At 47.2% G+C, this 14076-nt stretch overlaps 1 protein-coding gene across 1 annotated transcript in view; it reads right to left on the bottom strand.

Annotated features, from left to right (window-relative positions):
• The window catches only part of P3H2 (prolyl 3-hydroxylase 2), a gene marked incomplete at its 3' end in the record, with an annotated part of 63377 nt that extends 55368 nt beyond the window's left edge, over positions 1-8009 (bottom strand). The window contains exon 1 of the mRNA XM_084291774.1: positions 7907-8009. The remainder of the gene's footprint in view (positions 1-7906) is intronic.
• Between the last annotated feature and the right edge of the window lie 6067 nt (positions 8010-14076).

Below are 14076 nucleotides of genomic sequence, written 5' to 3'. Positions count from 1 at the left end.
GGGTCCCTGCTCCTCAGAAGCAAACCCAATCGCCATGACTAATACCTACCACCTCCAAGAAAAAATAAATAATAAAAAAAAAAGGATAAACAGCCCCTGAAGCCCTTGCTCCAGATGTCAGGCACAGCCTGCAGCCCAGGGTCCCTCCAGGAAAGCTCCCACAGCACTCAGCAGGTTGGCAGCAGACAGCTCAGTTACTGCCACCATGGCTTCCCCATACTGCCCACGCCATCCACGATGAAATCACCGCTCGTATGAGGAAATGGGAACAATCCTTGCTGAAACTTCAGGCACAGCTAGTAAGTACTGGGCACGAGTTTGCTTAGCAGGGCTAAATGGCATGTCTCGTTCACATGCAGCTCATTATCAGCTGCTGTTAGTTAGTGCTGTGGCCAAGGACAACAGGAGGGCTCGGCAGAAGCCAGAGCAGGGCTTGCTAGGATGTATGAATGAGGATTAACAGGCAACACAAAAAGCCATTTACCAAAGCCCAGTGCAATGCAGTGCGTGGAAAGGGCAGCTCAGCAGTGAGACGAGTGAAGGGCAAGGGACAGAAACTTTGGGGAACAGGGAAGGGCTGGGTCCCAGGTGACAACAGCCAGCCTCTCGTAGCACCAGGAGCTGGTCCTCTAAAAGCAAAGGGCCCTTGGGTGCTATCAATGCCCAGCTTTGCCCAAGCTAGGACATGGGCCCAGCCCCAATCACTGGGATGCCTTCAGGTCAAGGCCCCCGAAGATCCAGCAAAGCTGTGTGAGTCACAGCACTGTCTTCTCCATCACCCAAGCCTGAGCACCAGGGATTACTGAGAAATAAGAAGGAATCCAGACTTACCTTTTTTTCTCTCCAAAAGACACAGAAATTTTGCAGGCAAGCCCTGCCGCCAGTTATTTTGGAGCCTTGGCATTGCTACATAGCGATGAGGTGAGAAAGAGGAACTTGGCAAGACAAAAAAAAATTAGCTCTGGCCATCAAATGGCTCGTTACCAGGCTGTATGAAATGAGCTTCGTGGGTGTAAGAGCAGTTTGCGCTAACTGCTGGTGTCCTTCCCTGCCAAACTCAAGCTACTTCAGCTCTAATTTGCAGCAGGGCTGAGCGAGGCTGAGCTAATTTACCATCAGTGAAAATGATGCAGAAAATGCAAACACCAATGTTTTGGTTTAGATTTGCTGTAATTTAACAAAAAAAAAAAAAAAAAAAAAAAAAAAAAGCAGCCAATACAATCATCTCATCTAACTTTTAGTACAGCACCAACCTGGAGCTGGCTGGAATCAGATTCTGTCAGACCTGCAGCAGAATTGATCTGAGGAGGAAACACTGAGTCTCCTGTGAAGACAGTGAGCTAGCCCCAAGTAATTCTCATTAATTAGTTCAGTCGTTTGCTCACCTTCATCACAAAAGTCTGTCTTACTGCCTGCCTTTGCTCAGCTCCAGCACCCAGCCACTATGTCACTGCCCTCCCCCTCTGACAGTACTTTCAACCCCAAATGAAACAACCTGAAATATCTCTTTAAATGGGAGTTTGTCTTTTTTTTTCCTTAAAATTGAAAGAGTCGAAACAAAGACTACTCTCACATTAAAAAAAAATAATAATAATAATAATAAAATCCAGTTAAACTGTCAACTTTTTTTTTTCCTTCTTGGAAAATAATTTTGAGATGCAAATGCAGCAAAACATAGACCGAGGCATTGTGGAGCTGCCCCCAGTCCTCAGTGTGGGATGGGTGCTCACTGGATATGAAAATCCAAAGCACAAGTGACCTCTTGGACTTCATCCCATACCTTTCTTGAGATGTACTGGTCATTTAGCAAGGGAAAGGGGCTGTTTTACCCTGTACTGCTCACCCTAAAGCTGCTCCATGGGGCAGTACCTGGAGGTTTCAGAAATGGGCATCCAGCACACTGACTTCACATGTGCACATCCCTAGGATTTCAGTGCTGAGTCATTGTTTTTAGCATTTATTCAGCCCCCTGGGAAGCAGCAGTCTTTTTAAGATGGAAAAGTCCTGTCAAGTAGAAAGACCCTTCTCTTCCAAAAGGATGCTAACCCCATGCATTCATGGAGAGAACAACCTTATATCTGGTATCTCTTGCATTTACAGCAAGACTCCCATTTGGGGTTTGCTTTACTAAGACATCATGCAACACCACCCAGGATCTCCTGGCACAAAAACAGCTAAGGCATCATTATCTGCTTTGAATAGAAGCAGGGCAATGGAAAACAGACGAGCTCAAGCCATGAGCTTCCTCCTTTTGGAGAGCACCCCCTTCCAAGCATCCGAAGACTGCCCCAGCTCTGGAGAATTCAGGTTTTCAGTTTTACCACGAACTCGCTGTAAGGAGGAATTCACCTAGAGCTTCCACAAACTCAAAGCAACCAGCATGGCACACCACAAGCAACACCACTGCAGTCAGCAGCTCCGTTTGCAGCAGGTTGATGCAGGTCGGCAAGAACAGGGATACTCAGTCCTGCCCTACGCCCAGGACGCTGACCCAACCATCAGGAGTTTTCCATCCCATAAACCAAGTTTATTTTTGTCCACATCATTTTAAATGCCTGAGCACTAACATTTACCCTCTGTTGAGGACCAGGAATGCTGTCTCAGAGAAGCTAAATAAAGAGACGTTCCAAGAGATTAATTCTGAGATCTATTTATTTACCCAGCATCTGAGTAATACCAACTCTCAAGACATAAGATAAGCAAACACCTCTAATAGCAATAATCCTAATAATAATGATTATCAGCCAGATCTATTATAGGTCATTGTCTGGGATGTGATGTTTCATTTGAATCCAATGAAAACAAGGCTGACCAAATGGGGAGACCGCAGAGGACAGGTGGTGTATGTGATGAGAAACAGCTTCAAGAGGCTGCTTCTGCAGAGACTTCTAAGTACTAGCATTTTGCATGTTATCATGTCACTACCCACATGTGAAATCACTGCCTTCCCCCCAGAGGATGCAGTTTACCCCAGCACAGGACTCGTGAAGTCCATGTAGAATTGCAGCATACAGAAAATCTGAACAAATTTTCAGGGAAAACATCACTTTTTGAGTGAAATGAGCTAAATTAGCAAAGCAACTACATTGGTGTGAACCCAGTTACTCCACAATTCCTAGGCAGATACTCCATATGCTTATCAAAAGGCTCTGGCCCAGTGCAACAGTGCAGAGAGAGGCAGTGAGGAGCTGCTTGAGATGGAAAAAATTTGATAGGGAAATCTTAACAAACATTGTGAGGCTTGCTGTAAGTGCACAGAGACAGATGCCCAAGCACAGCTGGTTGCAAGACTCTCACGAGCGCTGGCAGAAGACCGAGCAGTGAGTGTAGAGAGGTTAGAGCCCAATTTTGTGCATGCAAGTCTCCTCCCTTGAGTTCAGATTCCCATAAATAGAAAGTTTTCAAAGGCACAACTGGAGTAGGGCAATAATCAGTAACACAATGCTTTCTTATGGTTTGGATGGCCATGTCGTTTCTCCCTCGCCCTGTGGTCTCTTCCCAGGCCATTGCTATGTCTGTGCTGTATCTCAGAAACCTTCCAGGGGTAGGAATGGGCAGGAGATCACAACGTGACCCAGGACATGCTCCTGGCCATGCCTTCAGTGCTGCCCCTGAACTGTACAGCTGGGGACCCAGTCGAGAGGGTGACAGCACACAGTCGGAGTCCTCCCCACACAAGACTATCAGAAAGATTAAGCTGCTTGTATGAAGTTCACATGAACAGGAAAAGATTTTTAGAAGGAAATAAAAAAGAACACTTTAAAAGAACAAATAAACAGCCTCTCCTATGGCACAGAAAATCCAAATGTTATTGTTTGCTGCTTGCAGCATGTGAAATCCTGACGATAACGTTGTCTAGGAACTGGAACAACTCAGACGCAACGAGGAGGAACTCGGCACAAAGACAGAACAAGCAAGACAGGGTCAGACTCTTGCACCTTTTGCTCCACCTGTGAGCAGAAACCACTAGGAGAGGAGCAAGGCCCTGTGCCCTGGAGACTTGCTTTGCTTACTGCTTTAGACAAGCACAGACCAAAGGCTGGTGGTCGCAGACTGCGTACATATGATTCCTGCCCTGCTTCACTGATGTGCAACAGGGCATGCAGGCGAGTGGTAAGATGAGACCACTGAAAGTCAGTGTTTACGAGGAGAGTAAGTGCTCACCAATACACAGAGAAAATAAAAACAGGCTGTAGCAACCAGCCAGCAAACAGGCCAGGGGATGCTGCAGCTGGGAACATGATGAGGTGAGGGAAAGAGACCTTGAGGGAAGAGTAAGTAGGATAAAAGAGAAGCAAGACCTGGTTTTGTAATTGATATGGTGATCAGGTTTTCCAGGTTACTTGCTTTTGGACCAGGCTGGCCTGCAGGAGTCAGCACTGGGACCAGACACAAGTCTAGCACAGGGGATGCAGCAGGCCACCTGCAGCGAGCTCCAGCATGGCTCCCGAGTCAGCAGCCTCAACCAGGAGGTGAAACGGCGTGTGTGGTTTCCTCCTCCTCTGCTCACCTTCAGAGCTTGAAACCTCCCAGAAAGGGGTTGGGAAGAAACATCATGGCCTGCAGGCTGTGTTTGAACAGGAACACGATGACTCAGGCAGCAAAGCGAGCAGGATGTGATTAATAAAAAAATATTTCAGAGAGCAAAGACATCCCCCTACATCCATCTGCCAAGCCTAGAGGGCATTTCACTGAATACCACCAAAAGGAAACCACTGGCATAAGGCAAAAAGGTCTTTCTGCCCATGGGACATCACATCAGAAGCCCACTGCAGGATGACTTCTGTCTCTGGGGGCAGGACAGCCCGCCAATTGCACTACAGGAGTTAAATCCCACGTTCTCATCACCTCCTCCATCTTCACCTCTTCTCAAAACCCAGCTCACTCACTGCTCCAGCCAGCTGCACCCAGTATGTTTCTGAATCACCCAAGAACATCAGCAACTTCAGAGAAAATCCTGCCCCGGAGTTTTCCTACTTGTGCATTTGGAAACCACGAGATGTGAAAGCACATTTGGACTTGGGCTGTTTGTTCAAAGGAGTTTGTCTAAAGTCTCTGTAGAGACTGCAATCAGCCTGATCAAGAGTGGAAAGCCCACAGACACTTCCAGCTGTTGTGCAGTGCACCACAACCTCCCCTCACTTCATTCTGCAGTCACCGGGAAACTTGGATCGTGTCTGTGAGAGAGAACAGAGGTCTTCCTTTCTATTTCAGGAAAATATGTAGAGGAAAAAAAAAATAATTAGGAAATAATTTAGGGAGCTGGTAGAAGGACAGATTCAAGGACTTGATGGGACACGTTCTTACACAGGAGCGCCATCAGCATTTAACCTAACCATGCTTGCACACTGCAAGCCAATGCTCAGCCTGTGCATCTGGCCAGCAGGAATAAAAACCTCTGCTTTTCACACCCCACAGGAGTGTTGCAAGGATTAGCTCATGTTTATTCAGTACCATTTTTCAAAGAGCTACATGAATGCCAACTCTACTCTTTTTTTTTTTTTTTTTTTTAAATCTACTCCTTGCTGTGTCCCAAAGGGAGGTGTTTCTCCCCTCCTGAGAAGCAAACAACCCTGGTCCCCAGCAGCAGGAGGTGGGCAGCACAACCCAGACTGCTCCTCCTCCTCCCCAGAGCCATCAATGCCATCGCCCTCTGCGAGTACCCAGCAGCCAGCCCAGGGAGGGGTTGGACAGGATACGCTGCAGGATGTTGAACTTCATCTCATTTCCTTGTTGGTTTCAAGGAGCAAAACAGGGGTCAAACAGGCAGAGAGAGGTACCGCCACCTGGAGTTGCACAATCCGCACGAGCCCCTTGTCGCAGCTGACAAAAAGCCAGGCAGATGCCAAGGTCTCTCAGAGGGTGCAAGTGTGGATGCATCCCAACACTTGGGAAATTGCCAAGGCATTCACTCAGCCTTGGCACAGGAAGACGGTTCGCATCCATGCATATGCTAGTGCCAGGCATCAGACCTCGTGTTTTGTGCAAGTACAGGCAAATCCGGCATGGGATGTTTCTTCTGCACACGGAGTTGTTGGGGCACACCAAAAGAGCAATCCAGGAAGGCAGCAGTGGGGTGAGAATGTAAGAAAGTATTAGGGGAATCTCAGCAGGGCAAAGCTGGCCCCAGGGCTGCTCGCAAAGCTGGCCAGAACCCAGGAGCAGCCAGCTTACAAAAAGGGTTAAAGAAGAGGTATTAAAACCAAAAATAGCTCAATTCAAACTGTACCTGCCCTTGGCTACAGCGCCCAGCACCCTGGCATCCATGCAGATAGCAGGAATATCTGCTACTCCATCAGAGAGTGAGAAAATCCAAATGTTAGAGTGGATATAAGATCTCCAGACAGTGCAAAAGCAAATTAACATGGCTTGCACATAATAAAAAAGGTTGGTTTTGACAAATTGCTTTGATAAGGCTACAGCATATTTTAAAATGAGCTAACAAAAACCTCAGACCCAGAAATGTTGTTCATAGGTCAACAAAAATCATCTGGACTTCTGCATAGTGATTTTATTGAAGTGGGAGTCAAAATTAGTCAAGCTCATTCCCTAGTTCAGAGGAAAGTTTGCTGGTGAGCTTGATGTGAACCAACTTTTGTGATTCTGGGAAAGGCTTTGAACTCAGAAGAAATCACTTAATTTTTAGCATGGCAAATTTGGGATAATTTCCCACACCTAGCAACACTATAGGGGCAGAGCATCTTTCAGGGTAAGGACTTCAGGAAAATTCCACCAGCTTCACTAGGATCAATATATATTGAATTATAGTCTTGGTTCTCTCCCAGGGTTCCTTTCAGGAGCATTACACTACACACATATGCTAGAATTGAAGCCAAGGCATTTCCAGCCTCTGACTTGTAAAAATGACATGAAAGCAATGACAGAAAAAGAATTACAATAAATTAAAAAAAAAAAAATGCAGTAGCTCTTTGCCTCCTTGTCCAGCTGCTGTGCAGTCACTGCACCACCAATCCTAGCACTGTCTAGGACAGACGTTTCCTTCTCCAACTGGAAATGGATTTCAGCAGAGTCACCCTCTCCATGCTCTGCTGTGCAGGTCTTCACCTATTAAGTTGCCTATAGCAACTAAAAGATTACGACTGTGTTCAAATAAAGCAGAAATCCAGGGGGAAATGTTCCAGAAATGTTTTAAACACTTTCAGCTTGGCATGAAATAAAATTCCCACAGTTTCTGTCCTTACAAGTCATGGACAGGAAGAGTTGCTACAGGTACCTGCCTTGATAGAGCACAGGTCTTGAACTAAAAGAAAAATCCCCTTAAGTACCCTGGCATAGGTGTTTGTTTTTTTTGTGTGTGTGGTTTTTTTTTTGTTTGTTTTGTTTTGTTTTTTCTTCTTCTTCTTCTTTTGGCAAAGAAGTTCACAAAGAATAACACCATATCCTTGTGGAAGGTAACAGCTACAAGGCAGCAGTACTGGGACTACAGAAAGATGCTTAAGACATCGGTGGCTGCTAACAGTGACCGTATAGCATCATGGAAAGGATTGTGTATCTCAGGACAGGTTGAAGACCATCAGATCCCAGAAGCAGCTGTACATCCCCCAGCTTCATGCCCACTCCTGGAGCTCAGCACCAACTCAGCTCCCATCAAGGGGATGCAGCATCCTTTGCGTGGAGCCTCGGGGTGTTAGCTGGGGGCTCTGTAGGGCTCTTCCCTGCCAAGTGCCCAAAGGCAGAAGTTTCAGAAGGGTACCACACTACTCCAAAAGCCACTCACAAGCACCCTTGGGGAAAACAAATAATCAGTGCCACCAAGCAAGCAGGAGAAGCATAAAACTGGACCAAGCCAAGCCTGGGCACGCAGCAGCAGGGGGGCTGCTGGATGGACACCGCGCTTGGGATGCTCGGGGGGGCGGACAGAGGGGGGGATGCTGCGGGTGCCTACCTGGATGTAGGCTCGCTGCAGGTAGCTGTAGGGCACCCTGCGCTGAAAATCGGCTCGCACCTCCTCGGCGGCTCGGTGCCGGGACGCTGCTCCCAGCCTCGCCTCCTCGCAGCTCCGCAGGCAGCCGGCTCGCCGCAGCAAGGCCCCCCAGAAGGGCAGCTCGCCTCCGGGCCCCGACCCCAACTCCTCCAGCCGCACCTGCCCCCGGCAGCTCCTCCTGCACCGCAGCCTCGCCTCCCGCAGCTCCCTCCGGCTGCGCAGCGCCCGCTCCAGGCACCGCGCCGCCGCCGCGAAGTCGCCGCCGTAGTACGCCTCCACCCCGCCGGCATACAGCGAGTCGAAGGGCTCCAGGGGGGAGCCTTCCCCCCCGCACCCCCCAGCCGCCTGGCACGCCGCTTGCTGCAGCAGCACGACCAGCAGCAAGGTCCCCCCCGGCCGGCTCCCCCTCGTAGCCATGCTGGGAGCCGGTGTGGTTCTACCCCGGGCTCCGCTCCCTGCTCGCCCGCCCCCGGCCCCGCACCGCCCTCCCGCACCTCTTAAAGGGCTCCCAGCCGCCGGCCCGCCCCCCCCTGCCCCGCCCAGGCCCCCCCCGCAAAGAGGGCGGTGGAGCGGGAGGGGGGCGCACAGGCACGGCCCCGGACCGCGCGGAGCATCCCCGCGCCGCCGCTCACTGTAAATCGCAGAGGTTCTTCTTCACCATCATCATCATCTTATTTTTCACCATCTCATTCTTATTAATCATCTTCTTCATCATCTTCATCATCATCATTTTCTTCACCATCTTCTCCATCTTCATCTTCTTCATCTTTCTCATCATCTTCATCATCTTACTATTCTTCTCCATCATCATCTTCTTCATCTTTTCATCATATTTTTCATCATCATCTTATTCTTCATCTTTTTTTGTCATCTTATTCTTCTTCATCATCTTATTCTTCATCATCATTGTCTTTTTCATCATCATCTTCATCATGATCATTTTCTTCTTCATTATCTTCTTCTTCATTATCATGATTATCATCATTATTAATACCATTGTTAATATTATCATCATTACTATTATTATCATTATTAAATGACTTTATGAAATTTAAATCCACGCACACACACAGGGCAGCTCTTCCTTCTCTGCTTTGCCCTTCCATGCCTTTCCCCACACCTCCTCCCCTGCTTCCCTGCATCCCCGTGGCTCGCACCATGCCTTTCCCGCGACTGCTTGGATCATTTCTCGCTGGGTTCTCCACCCTTGGCCCCTCTTGCCCCGACAGCCTCCTGCCGCTGGGAATTCTGTGAATAAATCATCGGGGATGGGCACAGTGAGTGGCTGTTGAAGCCTTTTCGGCTCCCAGCTGTGTGCATGTCTCGCTTCCTCCGGGGTTTCTCCGTTCCAGTGCTGCAAAGCCCTGCCCTGCCAAAATGTTACTCATTTTTGCATGAATTTGAAGGCATTCTTGTGACGAGACGTTTGGCAGCGTGGCCCAGTGACACACGCACACAAAAAGTCCTACTTGGCATTTTAAACAATCTCAGTGTCGAACACCTGTCAGCGAGAGGTCTTTAATATTAACACAGTTAATTTGGTTGAAATCAGTTTTTCCTGAGTGAGAGTGAATGGGCAAATCCTGGATCTCATTAGATGCTTTCCTGTGAGCTGTTCCAAGCCTGAGTACTCCAAAGGCTGCACATACAGCGCTGTGCTCAGTAGGGTCTCTCACCAGGGACTGTGGCCATAGTTACTGCAGACACTTCAGAAATATCTCTATAGCAGTTGTCTATCTTTTAACAGCCTGAAATAGCAGCAAACGGGAGATGCTTGAAACCCATTTGGTGCAAATCTTGTTACTGCATCAAGCCAGATGTTCCTCGCGGTCATGCTGGGCTTCCCCCCTCTACTGCTCTGGTGGCTTTGATCACATTGTTCCTGGTTTATGCTGCTGTGTCTGGGATCAGAAATGGGGCTCAACACCCTAGTTTTAGGCAATCCATCAGATTATGGAGCCTGGTTCACAACATCTTCATGTAAGGGAAGGTTTTTTCCCATGTGGCTGGAGATTTTCCGGATTTTTGGGGAAGGGCTTTCCCATCTGGCAAAGATTTCAAAGCAATCTTCCTTGTTGCTTTCTTGCACATTGGCAAAAAATGTTTGGAAGTTTTGGGTGTCCCTCCTTCCTTCTGGAACCAAACACACTGAAGGTAGATCTCTAATGGGAAAGGTATGTGCTGTAACCACTTGCCCATGTAATATGAGCTCTCAGGTCCAGATAAAGCCCTTCCAGAGGGAAGGCTTATCAGCACTCCTGGGGAATGGAGACGAGGTTGAGATATGGCTACTTCAACCTTCTCAAGGGTCCCTTAAGGATTTGCAGCCAAGACACGAGACTGAGGTGCCACTGGTAACCATGAAAATTTAGATTGGGAATGATCTGTCCACCAAAATACAGACAAAGCATCTGGCTCCCTGGCTGCACTTTCTGAAGGATGCACCTCAAATGATTTGTCTGCAGAAGTGCCGTATGTAATTCCATGTTCTTTCCACATCAGTGACATCTCTTTGTGCAGTGATAACATTGAGGCCCTGGATAGGAAGGAATGCAGAAAGAGCATGATTGACTGGAGGGAGGATGAAGTGAAACAAAACATTTTATTTCAGCTTGCTGCATTTTCTGATCCAGATGTTTCTTTCTTTAAAAAAAAAAATCTTTTGGAAAAAGCAAAGAAAATATTTTAGTTCTGACATCCTGCAGCCCAATTCTATATCACTCCCTCGAGGGGTTTCTCCATAGGCTCCTATTCACTCTGGCACCAGTCTGCCACTACCCTCACTTTGCAGTCCTCCTTCCTAAGGTCATACTTCCTTTGTCCACAACAGTTTGTGCTTTTCCTCACCTTGATGCTTCATCACTACCTAATTACGGCTACCAGCTCAGCAAGAGTTGGCACACACAAGGCATGCAACCCAGGGCATGTCGGGGGCCTTCCAGTGCAGTCACTTGAGCAACTAACTACCCTTTTTTCTCTCCCTCTTTTCACTGCATAAACGAAAAGACAGGCACCAGGTGGAAAGGATTTTGGTAGTCCCTTGTCTGGGGGTCATCTTCTTGCAGAAAATGTAAACCACAGCAATTCAGCATGGTAGACACAATGGGTTTGCCTTCTTTAGAGCCCTGAGTGGCAGCAACGGTGTGGAAAGAAGTTGGGCTCAGAAGCCTTGCATGTATGAAAGCAGGATTTCACCCAGCTGAGCAGTTACTGGTTCAGGATGCTATAACTCTGCATCAGTCCCCAAGATGCCTGAGATAGCCCTCATGCCTCTAATGAAAGGAATAATTCTAAAAATGTAACAACTCAGCCCGTGTTCAGATGTTGATCCTGGCCCCTGTGCAGTTGTTTTGAAAGACCTTCTCCTACGTAAATAAATTCATCTGAAGCTTTTTTTTTTTTTTTTTTTTTTCAGAAAACTCTGATATGTGGGTCAAACCACTGATGATTTGGCAAGAAGATAAGAGCAGATTTTATAATACCTTTCAAAATGGCCTTTCAACATGCATTTTACAAGCAGAGCTATGTTTCAAGTCCTCTCTGTTTCTTTGTAGGCTTGCCTTCCTAGTTAATACATGAACAAACTTCATAATTCCCAAATCAAACACAGGTGACCTCTCCAGCCATGTACCTTAGTGAGAGAGAGAGAGTTTTGAATCAGATGGAAAAGTACAACATAGCCTCACTGAAGGACTTTGATCCTTGCCTCGTGTATATAAGTAGAGGTTTATTGAATACATCAAAACCATTACTGAAGTACTTCATGATTTAGACCTGAATCCAGACCTGAATTCTGTAGACTGTCTCCCTCTGCCCATCTCTTTTGTTACTCGAGAAGGAGTGGGAGTGATTGTGAATGTCAGCGAACGACAGGAAATGAATTGCAGATAGATTTGCTGCAATAATAATTGTGCATCACATTTTGGGACTGTTCTTCTAGGAAAAGTCCATCATCAGGGTCACATAAAGCTAGCCTAGTTTTGGAAGGGATGAAAGGATGAGTGACCAAGGAGGAATTTTCTCTTCTTGCATAGTGAGACCATGCAAGATGCATGCTGGGGAGGCCACTCCACCTCATCTGGGTTGTACCTGTTGTTTCTTTGCTGGCAGCTTACAGACCTCCTTCCCCACACCCGACCTGCCTCTTGGTCCACTCTGTGTTTCAGCCTGCCTGACACCTTGTTCAGGGTGGGTCACTGGTGACTTGAGGTCAGTGCAGATGAACTGGAGGTCTTCAATGTTTCCAACAACCCTTTTTCACTTCTCCTTCCTTCTAGCAATATGATCTAGGCTCCTAAACCTTTTAAATCTTACTTCTGGAAATATTTCCATATGATCCAGGCTCAGGATCTGAGAACAGCTAACACCATCTTTTTCTCCCAAACATATCTAACCTGTGATCAAATGTTGCATGTTTTTCTTCCATAACCTACAATCAGTCACAAGAACTGGTGATATCCTCTGCTCCAACAAACCTCTATCCAGGTATTTCTTCAAGACGTGTCCATCTCCTATTGTGCTGCTGACAGCCTCTTTTATCATGACTTCCCACATTACCTCTGCAGATGGACAAAATGATTGCCAATGAAGCTTTGCCTGCAGTGCCATTGCTCTAAATGCATTGTTCACCCACGCATCCTTCCTCACACACTAACGGCCATCCCATATCCTCCCTTTCAGCATCCAGTGGATGGTTGCCTTGCCCCAGTCAGAAGACACATGCTTGTCCACATCTCTCCCTGCCACACTCCATTATCAATACCAGCCTTGGCAGCTCATTTTTTTTCTTTGTCCTGGTCTGGCCTATCTCTCTGCTTTGTTTTGTGAGACTTATTATATGTCTTATGACTTATTATGCCTGTTTTGGAAAAGATTTTGTGCTCTAGAATCCACCGTTGCTTCTCTCCTGCAGCACAGACCAAAACCATTTCCCTAAACCATCTCTGCAGTGCTCCCTCCACTGTGCCTCCCAAGGCTTTGAACACATGCTGCAGATTGCAAGCACGTTGTGATTCTCAAATGCTCATGTGCTGGATCTGTTATCCAAGCCTTCATACAAGAGCACAGCAATGTACAACACAAGGCTCATTGCTGGCACTCAGCAGAGGAGTACAATAACGTAAATCACGAGCAGAAGACTCGTGTGTCTTCCCATGTGTAGGCAGCAGTATAAGTTTATTAAATTCCATGTGCCTGTACATTTTGCTTACTCAGAAACTTGGACTGCACTTTACTGCCGTTATACATTAAAAACTAATAAAAACAAAGCTCAGAAAGTGCAAAACACGCAACCACAGGCTCACTGTTGTCTCAGAGGTGTTGGCCACATGCCCGTATCTTTGAGCTTGGGTTTAAATTGGGACTGTATTATTTAAGATGACAACAATCAGTCTAACACTAAGAAATTACTATTTTGTGCTCTACGTAGCACTTTTGCTCCACTGACAGCACAGAATGTTTCACCTATTTAGAGAGAGTTGCAGTTATGAAAAGGAAAAAACACCGATAAATGATATAAACCGAGAAAACTTAATTACGGAATCAAGTGGCATGGTTATTTTCAATGCATAGTCCAGAGTTAATGAGACGTGTGAATGGTCTCATTGTATAAGAGCCTGAACTTCAGCTGCAAGCTGTGGCAGTTTCAGTGTGAACAGGGTCCAATTCATGGCCGGTGTAATTGGGCTGAAGTTGGTGACACTGCCAGGAGGATGGGTTAAGCGCAGCGCGCGTGTATGCACAGCCGGAGTCTGGCTGCAGCTGCAGGAGGTGCCACACATGGGGAGCGGATGGGGCTGGGACAGGCTTGCCAAAGCAAGGAGTGAGGATTTCATCCAGGAGGGGAAGAGGTGATATTTCTTTCCAACAAGTCCTCTGTACCTGTGGTGGTGTGTGAAAGCAGATGGGAGATGGAGGAGACTCACCATGCAGCAAACCTGCTCTGGGGTTATTTAGCAACACCTTACAATTCTCTTTGGTCTGTGACCATGAAATCCTTCAGAGTAAGCACCTGATGAGATTGATTCCCAGGTTTTCTGCTGCTGGCAGCTGTGCTGCCTGCAATGGGGCTTTTTGTGCTGGCAGAGGACTGAGCTGCCATGGACGGCATGGCAGAACCACAGTTCATACAA

This window comes from Netta rufina (genome assembly GCF_964035555.1).
Source record: "Netta rufina genome assembly, chromosome: 9".
Classification (NCBI taxonomy): domain Eukaryota; kingdom Metazoa; phylum Chordata; class Aves; order Anseriformes; family Anatidae; genus Netta; species Netta rufina.
This window is presented reverse-complemented; position numbering and strand designations above follow the sequence as displayed.